General features: G+C 43.2%; 1 protein-coding gene across 1 annotated transcript in view; it reads left to right on the top strand.

The window, feature by feature from the left end:
• The first annotated feature begins 4,215 nt into the window (after window positions 1-4,215).
• The window catches only part of LOC134945236 (palmitoleoyl-protein carboxylesterase notum2-like), a 157,596-nt gene continuing 147,568 nt past the window's right edge, over window positions 4,216-14,243 (top strand). The window contains exons 1-6 of the mRNA XM_063934398.1: window positions 4,216-5,075; window positions 6,024-6,052; window positions 6,984-7,178; window positions 8,377-8,433; window positions 8,541-8,579; window positions 12,331-12,414. The gene's annotated coding sequence lies outside the window, so the exon portion shown is untranslated. The remainder of the gene's footprint in view (window positions 5,076-6,023; window positions 6,053-6,983; window positions 7,179-8,376; window positions 8,434-8,540; window positions 8,580-12,330; window positions 12,415-14,243) is intronic.

Raw genomic sequence — 14,243 nt, 5'->3', positions numbered from 1 at the left:
AGTACTCGGCAAAATTCAGCTTCTGACAAACTGAGAAATTTAACTAACACAATAAAATATTACACACCCTGCCACACAAAAATTTGGACCCAACTGAGAAAGAATTAGGATCCACCACACAAACACAGCAATACATAGCACACTAGTAAGAGGAAGATGGCTCTGTTGTTTGTGAAAATAAGCTCACAGGCTACAATACCTCCAAACATTAATAATACATTTCACTAAGAGGGAGTTAGCCATTCTGGACACACAAGCCAACTCCAAAATAACATAGAGGCAACATGAAAAATATGGGTGCTGCCCATCTGGAGAGACATCACTTTCTTTTTTTTGGCCCCGCCTGAGGCTGTTCTTCTTGGTTTGGTCTGCGGAGCGACCTTCGTTGGGCCTGCCCAGTGGCCTGTTCTTCCTGGGCAGGGGCAGGGGAGGGAGCCGATGTGGGTGGCTCTCTGCCACTGTGGGCAAGGGAGACAGCGATGGCCTGGAGCCCTTGCAAGATGTTAGTTGCAAGGCTTTGGAATGAGGAGGCAAGTTGTTCTTGTCCCTGCCTGATCTCTGCCAGACCTTGGCAGAGTTGAGCAACACCTTGCTCAACACTGGTTCGGTGCTCACTGAGCCGGACAGCTATCTGGCTTACCTCCCGGAGGACCCCGTCTTGAAATGCATTTAGGCTCTTACCATACCTAGCTATTTAAAGCAGGATCTCCGGGATAGCAGAGGGTTGGGTGGGGGGCCAGTAGGAATCTGCAGAGGTGGGATTTGTGGGCCCACACGCCCAGACCCACTAGGTCCCTCCACCTCAGCCTCAGCCACATAACCTTCCTGTGACTCTAACTGATCACCCCCCTGTGCTGTGTTTTGTGGCAAGCAAATAGAAGAATGTGTGGGAAAAGAGTACAATAAAAAATTTATTTTATTTAAAAACATACAGTTTAATTTGCAGACAAATACGTGTGTAAACTTACCTGGCAAGTCATGTTCCGTCAGGATCTCAGGCAGGTCCGTGTCCATATTTGACACCCCTTGGGCCTCCTCATAACTGATACAGGGCATCGCCATCTCCTCCAAGTCTGTAAACTCCACAGCGACAGATGGTCCTCCACCTGTAGCCCTAGAGGCATTCCACTCCGCAGACCTCTTTGCCTTCAGGCGGGATTTGAAGTCGGCCCAACTACATATGTTTGTGGAAATAGGGGCAAAGTAGAGTATTATTATTTCTGTCTAAAAATATATAGGACACATGTTCTGCTTTTGTTTGCTATACATAACATCACATGTAACTACATTTTTAAGACAACTTAGCACAGAGAATGGACTGCCAAGATGCACTTACCGTCGTCTAACTTCCTGTGATGTTCTGACGACAGAGCCAACTTCATTCACAGAATGTGTGATGTCCCTCCAGATGCGATCTTTCGTAGCAGCACCCATGTTTTTGGGGCCTCTATGTATTTTGGACATGGCCTGCGTGACCAAAACACGCAACTCCCTCTTAGTGAATGCTGGCTGTCTTTTCTTACGTCTGGAGGTAGCCTGTGAGCTTTCTTCCTGCTGCTCCTCACCATCTTCCTCGTCACTAGCAGCTTCTGTCTGTTGTGCTTGTGTGGCTAATGCTGATTCTCCCTCAGTTTGGCCAGTATGTGTGTGTGGCAGGGTATCCCCACTTAATTGTTGGGGCTCAGAAGCTGACATTTCCCGAGTACTGGGTCCTGCCTCTTCAACATCCGCAGAGGCGGATTCCATCATCCGTCTCTGGCACTCGATGCGTTTTTTCGCCAATGCCATCTGCTGCTGCATAATGCGGTCCATCTCTTCTGCTAATTCCTCACGAGTAGCCATGTTGCAGATGTCGTCTGTACGCCCAGGTGTGTGCCTATTTATACCTACGTGCGGCGCGTTCATTCACACAGGTGTACAGTATGGTAATCTTGCTAATGATTGCACTGCTTATTTAAGGCCCTGGTTTGCACGCTGTGAGTGTTTTGGTGATGAATGGAGTTTGGAGTTTGTGTTTCTGGCCCGTGCGAGAAGGTGCTCTTGAACTTTTCTGAGTGAGTAATTTTAGCATTGTCAAGCATACAGTTTTCCGTTTTTTAGCTTTTAGCATATACACAGTATTGCATAATTTTTGCGAAGTTCAGTTTGTGAGTATTCGTGCAATCGTCTTGTTGTTAAATGCAAGTCTGTTTGTTGGTGCAATGCAGGTGTTTTTTTTATTTTGTTTTTAGTAAAAATTTATACAATCCTTGTTTTTTTTTTTTTTTTGGGCATAACCTGTACTTTAGTGTTTCTGTTTTGTGGACTAATGTAAAAATGTTGGTCTTAGTGTCATTTTGTGTCTCTTGTAGGTGTCTTATTTGGGAGAAGTTATCCCTTTTGTTTTTTGGACTACATTCTAGTTTCTTATTTTTGTCCAGCTTAGAACACTAACCAAGTGTTGGTTTTTGAGGAGCAGGTAAGTCCCCTTGGCCTGTGTGTTGTGGAGTATGTGTGTGTTCAAAGTGTTTTGATTATGTTTGTCATCCATATTTATAACAAATTAACTTATTTTTTCCTGGATTGTTCTGCAAAGTAGTGTTGTTCTTGCCTGTAATAGCTACTAAAGGACTAAATTTTGGGCTGAATCTAGTTTAGATGTATAACATAATTTTCATAATTTATACTTAGGTGTTGGTTATGTTTTTGATGCTCTTATTATGTGTCTGTTTGGTTGTTTGTGTTTTTTGTGAATTTTTGTGCTTAAACTATGTTTGTTTCTCCCTTTTAATTTGTGTTTTTCCTTTTTTGTCTCAATTTCAATTTGTTCCGGAATTGAATCCAGAAAAAATGTCGTATGCTCCTGCAGTAAGTTTACACCCTGATTTTATTTTTTGGGATTAAGGCTGTACATTTTTTTTTTGCATTTGTCTTATTCTCAATATTTTTTTTTTTTTAAATCATGTTTTCTTTGGAAAAAAAAAACACAAATATATGTTTCAAAATGTTGAACATTTTGTGACTGTGCAGCTGATTTCTCACAACAAATGTGGTGAGTACACTGTGTTTTTTGTTAATTTTATACAAAGTGTGTTTGTATTGGGGGTTGTGTCAGAATTTTTATTTTTTCTGGCTCTTCCGCGACTGCGTATTTCCGCTCGAGCGAAATAAGGACTCTGCTCTTCACAGCATTGCAAACATCAATAAAGTTTATTTCAATGACAGCATAGATTTTACACCAATCACATGCCAACACACACTATAAATATATGCCCAAACAAGGAAAACGCCATTGCCATGATGCGTGCTGCCCCGTTCACACGGCGGGAACTCCGCGTGCTGGTGGCGGTAATGGACCGTCGCGTAGGCCGCGTTGGGCGTTTTATCCCAAATAGGGTAAAACGCGAGGCCTACGCGGAGGTCCGCCGCTTACTACGGAGGCGCCTCCGCAGTCGCAGGACCATCATCCAGCTTGAGAGGCGCTGGAGCGACCTGCGGAGGCGCACGCCAAACCTCATGGCGGAGCGCCAACAGATCCGGACCCTACGTGTCCGCAGTGAGTAACATTTCGTGCACAGACAGAATTAACGCATAACCTTTGCATACTATCGTTAAGTGTGGTTGCAAAAATTTGCACAGAGAAAATTTGCATGAGTGTGTGTAGGTAGGTTATGCAGTGATGCATAACTCCCAATATGACCTTTTGCAAGAGGAACCGAACACTCTGCTTAGGTATTTGTAACTTAATTGTTAATCTCAAGATTTCTCTGCACAAATGATGCCAATCATACATTAAGAGTGAAGTGACGGAGCAGAACATTCTGTCCCTCCTGGCGAGACTCATGTTGGGAGGTATGGTACTGACTGTATGTTGTTGGCCATAATTAATACACAGGCAGAAAAGTTTAAACTAATACCGGATCATTGTTTTTTAAAACATTTAAAATTGTGGGTCAATTTTTACACTGGAGATGTTGTTTAGATTAAAAAATGTGAATATATTTTAAAATGGATAGACGGTATTTAATATACTTTATTTTGATTCTGTTTGTTTGATAAGGGCAACATCACCATGAAATATATTTTACTAACTTAGTCATGTTAACCCTGTTTCTTTAACATGGTACAGAACAGAGTAATAGGAATATTGTGTTTTTTTTTTTTGGTTTTTAACAAAAAAATAACATATGTCATTATAGGGCGAGCACAACGGCAAGGTGCTGGTGCAGGGAGTACACACCAGCAACATACCCCATCCCCTTCCCGATCACCCTCCCCCTCTCCGGCCCAATCCCCCTCTCCTGCCCAATCCCCCTCTCCTGCCACCTCACCCTCTCCTGCCACCTCACCCTCTCCTGCCCAATCCCCCTCTCCGCCAACCTCACCCTCTCCAGCCACCTCACCCTCTCCTGCCACCTCACCCTCTCCTGCCCAATCCCCCTCTCCGCCAACCTCACCCTCTCCAGCCACCTCACCCTCTCCTGCCACCTCACCCTCTCCTGCCCAATCACCCTCTCCGCCAACCTCACCCTCTCCAGCCACCTCACCCTCTCATGCCACCTCACCCTCTCCTGCCCAATCCCCCTCTCTGCCAACCTCACCCTCTCCAGCCACCTCACCCTCTCCTGCCCAATCCCCCTCTCCGCCAACCTCACCCTCTCCAGCCACCTCTGCATCATTTTCCAAAACCCCCTCTCCAGCCCAAGCCCACTCTCTTTCCCAATCCCCCTCTCCAGCCCACACCCCCTCTCCAGACCAATCCCACTCTCTTACCAAATTTCCCTCTCTGCCCCCCTCCCCCTCTGTGTCCCAAAAAAACACATCACCACCCTCACCCTATCATTCCCAAACACCCTCTGAAAGTACCTCCCCCTTCCATCCTCTCACCCAATTGGACCCTCCTTCCCCCATCCTGCCTTCTTCCCCCATCCAGAACCCATCCCCCATCCAGCCAACCTCACCCATCCAGCCTCCATTCCCCAGCCAGCACCCATCCCCCATCCAGCCTCCATCCCCCAGCCAGCAAACATCGCTGACAGAATGGGCAGCAGAGGCCCCGGAGCCACTAGAGGGAGGTGTCCAACTGGCAGAGGAGAGTAAGTTGGCACACATTCCTTATTTTTAATTTTATTGTAAAAAAAGAAACATTCAAATAAATGCAGTGTTGTACTGTGGGCAATCTTTTGTCTAGGTTAAATGCTTGTCTTCTTCATCATGGTATGGATGATGCATTCACATTTGTGTGCGGGACATTATATGTACAGTGTCTACATCTGGTTGATAATCACTATGTGGACAGGTTTGCCCGCACAACAAGGTTTGTATGTGAAACATTATATGCAACACATTTAGACCAGAGTGTTATTTTTTGTGTGTTTTGACTTTTTCAATTGAGCTTGCAATATTTTCTTACAAAAGTTGCAGGAGTCACTTTGTTAGCCAGCCTAACGACACAATGATTTGTGTTGTGAAAGTTACACTCACAAAATACTTATTTGCTTTTTCAAAACCTGTTTGACCTTGTTTTTTTTGTAAGGCAGGCTTTCAGGGAGTGTGGGCATGCTAGGGTATGTTGTCCTTCTGAAGATGTTGATATGCAGTGTGATGATGCCGGACAAAACAGCACAAAAAACAAGTCTGCTTCATTACAGATGTGAATGAAGACCAGTATGGTGTTACATGTACTAATTTGGGGGTGTGATTCAAGATTGGATGTTTACCATAGCAAACAAACAAGAACAAGTTTTTGTTCTTTTCCACCTTCTATAAGAGAAGTTTAAAGTGATTGGTTGCTATGGGCAACATCCCATCTTAAATATAACTCCCATCTTGGGAAATGTACATCATGGTGTGTTAGACTTTTACACATTGTAATTTTCGAATGACAAACATTGCTGAGTATGCTTTGGTGTTGGTATGCTACTGTTTTGTCATTTAAACATCCATGATGTATATCATTTTATATGAAAGTGTGCTTTGTTGAATTGTGATGTAATAGCTAATGTGAGTTATGTTTTAAATGTCATTTTTACTCTGCATTTCAGATGTTGCCATTGGAGATCCCACAAGCCTGGTAGGCATCGTTGGACGAATGAAGGCAAATTTGGAGGCCATGTTGGCCGAACTTAACAATTTGTCCGATTTAATTTAACACAAAAATTTTAAAAACTGGAAAAAAAATGAGTCCAAAAAATATTTACAAACAAATTTGTTTAAAAAAAAACAAAAAAACATTTGATCCGTTATGCGCTTGTGATGTTTTTATTGTCCAAAAATTAAAGCATATTGCAAAGCAGAAATTGGTTAACAAAACATAAAAAAAAAAAAAAAACACGAGTATTAGTCTTATTTATTACATACAAATTAGGTTAGTTAGTAGCTTCTTTTTTAAACAAACATGTAAACACATAGATTCACACACTAAACATCCACACCAAATTAAGCTATTTACATTTATGTCAGGCACAGTTTACACATCTCTTGCACACCTTTAAAAACAAACATGGTAATGTCCAATTATGCCTACAAAGTGTTCTTGAGGTATTCTTTGCAGACTTAATTGGTCATGCACACAATCAATTATTCCACTAATTGGATTTATAATTGAGGGACGCTTGCTGAGTTAGAATTGCAAGGTGTCATCTAAATTAGGTTTAAAAAGCCATTGCTGTGCGTTTGTTTGCACAAAACTTAGCATATTTAAGAGGAATGCGTAAATCTACGATGATATTGTATTTTTGCGATGAGGTTTGTGTGTATGCGTTGGATTCGCAATAATGCGTCGTAAAATGGCATACGCCTACCTTGTGTAATACTGCGTACGAAATAGCAAAAATACGTTGGGGGCGGATGTTCGCAATTTTACAACATAATCGCAACTTTGCGAATATGTTGTGCGAACGAAAAACTTAGCGACCAACTCGGAATGACCTCCGTGGTAAGTATTTTAGCACAAAACTTTGTAGATTTACTCACGTCCGAACGAAGAATTTTTATCGTTTCAGTGATCAGAGTGTGATTGACAGGAAGTGGGTATTTCTGGGCGGAAACTGGCCGTCTTCTTGGAGTGTGCGGAAAAACGCAGGCGTGCCAGGAAAAGACACGGGAGTGTCTGGAGAAACGGGGGAGTTGCTGGCCGAACGCAGGGCGTGTTTGTGACGTCAAACCAGGAATGAAACGGACTGAGCTGATCACAATCTGTGAGTAGGTCTGGAGCTACTCAGAAACTGCTAAGAATTTTCTATTCGCAATTCTGCTAATCTTTCATTCGCTATTCTGCTACGCTAAGATACACTCCCAGAGGGCGGCGGCCTGGCGTGTGCAATGCTGCTAAAATCTGCTAGCGAGCGAACAACTCGGAATGACCCCCCAGATCTAAATTAGGCCATAGGTGCCTTCAGCTGAATGCATTGTAATGTCACAGAGGTACTTTCTACCTACCTGCAGCTGAATGCATTGTGGTGTCACCGAGTAACTGTCTAGCTGCCTGCAGCAGAGTGCATTGTGATGTCACAGAGGTACTGTTTAGCTGCCTGCAGCTGAATGCATTGTGATGACACAGAGGTACTGTCTGGCTGCCTGCAGCTTAATATTTCATGATATCACAGAGGTACTAAGTGCCTGCAGCAGAATCATACCTCCCAACTGTCCCGATTTTCGCGGGACAGTCCCGTTTTTTGGGGTCTGTCCTGCTGTCCCTCCTGCGGGCCACAGTGTCCCGCGGTGGGGGGGCAGTTGGGAGGCTCCCTTTCACTCGCTGCTCTGCTCAGTTCAGAGCAAAGCAGCGGTGAATAGACGCTGTGCACATGCGCACAGCGTCTATTCCAGTGAGGCAGAGGGACTGGGGGCATGGCCAGCAGCTCACAGAGCACTGGCCATGCCTCACTGTGACGAAATTTGGAGGCGTGGCCCGCGATAGCGGCATCCGCGCGAGGCCACGCCCCCTTCACGGTAGGCCACGCCGCGCGAGGAGTCCCTCTTAGAGCGATCTGAAAGTTGGGAGGTATGCTGAATGTCTTGTGATGTCACAGATTTACTTTAAGCTTCTGTAGCTGAATGCATTGTGATATCACATATGTACTGTATATCTGCCTGCAGCTGAATGCATTGTGATGTCACAGAGGAACAGTCTAGCTGCCTTCAGCTGAATGCATTGTGATCTCACAGAGGTACTATCTAGCTGCCTGCAGCTAAATGCTTTGTGATGTCACAGATATACTCTTAAAGTGCCTGCAGCTGAATGCATTTTGATATCACAGACGTACTCAAAGATCCTGCAGCTGTTTGCATTGTGATGTCACAGCGATACTGTATAGCTGCCTGCATTTGAATTATTTGTGATGTCCATGTAACCCCTCCCCTAACACTCTAATATGAGATTCTTAATTACCTTTCTAGGGGATGGTTATTCAGTATCTGTGCCTCCACCCAAGCTAAATATTTGGGCTTGCCTGGGTAAGCCTCTCTATATAGTAACTACAAATCTGTCTGTATCATAAGCGTATATATGTGCACATTCATTACAGTATAATATTATACCTGTTCTTCCGTTTGCATTTCAGGATCTCCGGATGAAATTCCAAATCACATCAACATACATGGTAAGTATAAGTACATGCATTTATTCATCACAAGAGAGTATTTGAAGGCAAACATCTATTACCAACATAGCAATGCAAATTACATTTCAATCCGGCCCCACTATTCCCCCCTCTAGTGCCTATACAAGTTGTTTTGCATGCAATACACAAAAATAACCGTAATATTAGTGTAAGAGTGACCCGGGTACTCAAAAATTAAGTGCAATGTCTGGGCCCTTAAATTAGTGTACACTAGTGAATACCTTGCAGAACATCCAAAATTAACTGGGCAGAAAGCCCTCCACTTTCGGCTGGGTTAAATTCTCCTTTACCTATTATAACAGAAGTGCTTTATACAGTGTAGCATACTAACATAAATCCACACCGAGACTTAGTCATAGGATGAGTTGTATATGTAGTATAATGTCCTCCTCCTCAATTGTGCTAGAATTTCCTCATTAAAGATAGCAGGAATTGTCTATGAAACAGCCAGCATGAAATATCTGGCACTCTGCTACAATTGTATCTCCTCTTCCTGAAGTCCTATGTAGTCTGACAACTAGCATTTAGTAACTGTATCCATCTCAATTGTTGCTGCTGTGATGTTTCAATTATTTGCCACACTGTAAGTGAATGCCCTGTAACTGTATAAGTCCTGGTTGTTTTTTCTGCAAAGTTCCTTTTTAGTGGCACAATGCAATTTATGAGGTTGCTAACACTACCTTTGTGGCTTTAAAACTGTATGTGTAGTAAGTAGTGCATTTATTTCTCAGTTCAGATAAATTAGTCTTTCCACTTCACTCTCCTCATAAATACTTAAGATCTTAACACTGTCCAATGGCACACATATAAATTATATATATATATATTTATATTCACATACAGTTTGTACTTTCTGAATTGTAAATGTCCCTTAGGAGTGATAGTTGTCCAACTTCTGTACTTAATGGGTAATATAATATATTTCAGGGCCAACCTTTAAACTTATTGAGGCTGTACCTTAAACTAGTATCCAAAACTGGTGAATTATGGTTCCATATTTACTTTAGCCACTCTATGATGCAGACCCTTAATGAATTCAAGCTGCTTTCAATTACTGTATACTTGTGCCCTCTTCTCTGCAGTCTTTACCTAGGTCTTAATCCTTTCTCAGAGGTTGACATGCATATATATAAGCAATAGAGTGCGGCTGTACTGATGGATAAGTAATGACCTCCAAGGGGTCTATCTTTATTCAGCTCTGTACTGAATTAACTTTTACAAGGGCAGTTTCTCTACTAGTGAGTTCCTATGACTGGCCTCCTCTATTTACAATCATTGCCTCTCCTTCCTTTCTGAGCCAAATAGCTTTCTGCTTAATATGCAATAACATTACAGTCAATGGAGCTTTACATAACAGGCCATACAGTGCTGTGGTCCAACACTTGAGTATATATTGATTAAATCATGCAATGGCCCATAGGACGTAAATACGTATTTTGCCTCCTTTAAAATTTAACAAGTTCACTGTGTTGAGCTAAACCTTCTTGGATTCATTTAGGGTAACTCTCCCTTGCAAGTGAATAAAGTCTACAGTCAATGTTTTTAAATTACTGCTCCTTTTATATGCTCGACAATGTAGGCACTCCTATCTCTTGTATGCAATACAGAAAGAGGACTACTCCTGATTGGCGCTTGTCAGATAACACCCACATAAAACATTATGATTGAGCCATGATTGGTAGGAAATAAAGCATGTGTCTAGTGTTATGTAAAAACAATCTCTGTTTTAATTTAAACAAACACTTAAAATCAAAACACATATAAAATGGAAGTAGATAACACAGAGAATCCGTGTTTCGGGACATCAAAGTCCCTTTTTCAAGGTAGTACCTTGAAAAAGGGACTTTGATGTCCCGAAACGCGTTGGTGTCTGCCTACCAGTGCTCTGGACTTCCAAGGATGTTTTTGGACTCAGTTTATACCACAGGGAAAATCTCGCCTTCCGGAGCCTTATGCAGGGTATCTTTCTCGGGTATACCTTGCATATAACACCTGCGGCTCCGGCCACCATCTTGGTAGGATTCTCTGTGTTATCTACTTCCATTTTATATGTGTTTTGATTTTAAGTGTTTGTTTAAATTAAAACAGAGATTGTTTTTACATAACACTAGACACATGCTTTATTTCCTACCAATCATGGCTCAATCATAATGTTTTATGTGGGTGTTATCTGACAAGCGCCAATCAGGAGTAGTCCTCTTTCTGTATTGCATATATCCATTTCTATTTTTGGGCTCAACAGGGGAGCCCTGTGACCACCCCTAGGCCAGCTAAAGTCTATACAGCGCAGTTTTTCTACCTCAACCCCATTTTGACAACTCCTATCTCTTGTATTTTTTTACTGCAGCTGTATATGAATTAAGCTTCTGCAGTGTAATATCTTCCTCACAAAGGGATTCTATGTGATTTGCTGAGAAGTCTTATTGTAAGTGCTTTGCCTCTCAGTGTATTAGTAATGCAGTAGATTAAATATGCACTTACACTTCTCAAAAGCGCTGATCACGGATAAACACTCCCCCGGCTCCTCCCTTTGGCTTGCTCACAGGCTTGGATGAGGCTGATGTACGCTGCTATGGGTGGCGCTTCTGCCTTCTTAGGCTGGCTGAAGGCATCCCGGCTCTGGCGTCCCCCCGTTGCTATGGAGCGGTCATTCAGCTCCCACTGCCTGCCCTCTGCGTCATCATGGATGGCTGGAACGGAGCGTCCTCAGCACCGCCTCCCGCCGCCCTTAACTTCAGCGTGGACCGCGGCACTGCTTCTCCGGCTTCCGCTCTGCGACCAGCGGCCTCTGTCAGCTCCTGCAGCCAGGTATGCCCGGTGCCGGTGTGCTACACCATCCCAGCAGCGCCACTGCAGCTCTTCAGCAGCGCTCTAGAGACAGTGTGCGCACTCCACCCGGGGGAACAGCAATCTCTCTTACTGCCAGCGTGGAGCTCTATTTATTCTCCCCAGACCTCCAGCTCGTGCCGCCCGCTTCCCGCCGGAGCCACGCGCTACCTCCTTGCCGCCGCCAATCAGTGCCTATCTTTCCCCCAAGCTCGCGGTCAGCCTTGCACTTCGCTCGCGGACCTGCTCTTCCCGCCCTGCAGGTTGTTACTCCCGCAGCGCGCGGACAACATTAGGGACCCATCTGCCACCATTACTGCCCTGCAGGCTATTGCCGGTTCACAATGTCTCGCGCTTATCTCAAATGGCACACAGTAGCAGCTGGGCCAATACAATTATAATGGCTGACCTCTGTTTTTCCTATGCTATTATAAGACTGGCTATAATGTTATACACCTGTACCCATATTACATTAACTATATTATTTAATAAATTAATTATATTTATTTACCCCCTCTAAATCCATTCATATACACATTTATATTAAATACCATTACATTTCATCTTTTAATATAAATTATACATAAATATACACATATAATATATATATACATCAGTCATATAACTTCTCACGTTAGTGGTACAGTAATCATGTTACACTCTCCCCCTGGTGATCCACTTTAAATAATTTATCAAAGCAAATGGATCACCATCTCTACTTTAATTACTCTAGGCTTGCATTGGTAAGTATCCATAGTAAGGCCACACATTTACTATATTGGGATGTATTATCCTGGGTACAATGCTAGGTATTCCTAACTCATCATAAGTAAGCATAGCTGGGGGTTGACATGTTCTTCTTGGTCTATTTACCATTTCTTGCTCTATGCTTATACCACTACAGGGAGAATAATGATCAAATATCTCCAATGAACCACTACTCTCTTCATCTAGAACAGCACTGTCATACTCAACAGGATCTATACAGGTAATTGCGTGATTAAGCTCTGAAAGAGACTCAGGGGGTCCCCTGATGTCTCCTGTATCAATCACTTTCCCACTTTCAACATATTGATCCCTATAGTAACAGCCCTGACCCTCATCTTCTCCCTCATAACTATCATCATTGTTAGATCTTAGTGAGTCAGTTAGTTTATTTGATGTCTCCTTCTCAAATGGTACTACCTCATCTTTGCTTTTAAAGTCTTCTAGGCGTACTTCTCTACCTATGGGAAGTAGATTTTGCCTATGATGGGTCAAAATTGAACCCTGTCCATTTTCAAGCTGAATTCTATACACAGGCAGGTCTTTAAATTTCTCTACCACTACATAGGGGTCCTCTCTCCACCGATTGGAGATTTTAAATCTCCTTGGAATCCCCAACTGTCTTAATAATACTCGATCTCCAGGAGATAGAACCTGATCCCGCACACTGCTATCATAACGAACCTTGTTCTTTTCCCCCAACCTACTGGCAGTACGCTCAGCCAGGGTATAGGCATCTCCCAACTCCCTTCTCAGTCTTTCTACATACTTTAAATGAGAAACACAAGGGTCATTGCCTGAATTAGTTCCCATACATACATCTATGGTGAGCTTAGCCTCCCTCCCAAACATAAAATAGTAGGGCGAGAACCCAGTGGCCTCGTTTCGAGTGCAATTGTATGCATGTATTAGACGGTCGATATGCCTCTTCCAACGCTGTTTGTTTAAGGGATTAAGGGTCCCTAACATGTCTAACAGGGTTCTGTTGAACCTCTCGGGTTGCGGGTCGCCTTGAGGGTGATATGGAGTAGTCCTAGATTTGGTAATCCCGCAGCTCAGGCACAGTTCTTTTATTAATCGACTTTCAAAGTCCCTCCCTTGATCTGAATGTAACCTGTTCGGCAAACCATAATAAATAAAAAATTTATCCCATAAGGTATTTGCTATAGTGATGGCCTTTTGATTTGGCGTCACATATGCCTGGGCATAACGAGTGAAGTGGTCTGTAACAATTAATATATTACACTTCTTTCCTTCTTCTACTTCAAGAGAGAGGAAGTCCATACAGACCAAGTCAATGGGCCCTTTGCTTTTAAATGTCACTAATGGAGCTACTCTGGATGGTAACGTTTTCCGCAATACACAGTTTCTGCAGTTTTGGCAGTATTCTTTTATTTCTCTCCCCATACCCGGCCAGTAAAATCTATCTGCTATAAGGTTTAATGTTTTCTCAAACCCTAAATGACCGTGCTTGTCGTGCAAGGCATGCATTACTAGGGTACGGTGTTTTTTTTGGCAGTACTAGCTGAAATCTTTTCCGCCCATTCACTTGTCTAGTGTTGCGGTATAATATTCCTGCTTTCATAAGCAAATTACACTTTTGTTTTCTCAACAATTTGACTTCTAATAAAGATTCAGGAGCGATCACCAACTTTTTACTGCTGGGAATTAGGTGTCGTATGCTGGAGTCCTGTTGTTGCTCTCGCCGAATTTGATAACGCTTTAATTTAGGCAAATCTTCAAGCTCCACATGACTAATCCAGCAATATGATGGAGGTAGTGCTGTTGACTTCATTCCCAAAGCGCTAACTTGTTCGCTTCCAGCTGGTACTTTCAAACTCATTCTGTGGCACATTCCTTTGATTTCCCCCGCTGGTATTTCTATCCACTTTTCTTCTGTATTCTCCATCTGCTGGTTTGGAATTCTGGAAAGGGAGTCTGCGTCAGTGTTGCTAACACCTGGCCGGTACTTCAGCGTGAAATCATATAGCGCCAAGGCAGCCAACCACCGGTGACCCGTGGCATCCAGCTTTGCCGTTGTTTGGACATAGG

The sequence above is a fragment of the Pseudophryne corroboree genome, chromosome 7 (genome assembly GCF_028390025.1).
Source record: "Pseudophryne corroboree isolate aPseCor3 chromosome 7, aPseCor3.hap2, whole genome shotgun sequence".
Taxonomy (NCBI): Eukaryota; Metazoa; Chordata; class Amphibia; order Anura; family Myobatrachidae; genus Pseudophryne; species Pseudophryne corroboree.
The sequence above is the reverse complement of the archived record's forward strand: the minus strand, read 5'-3'. Positions and strand labels throughout refer to the sequence as shown.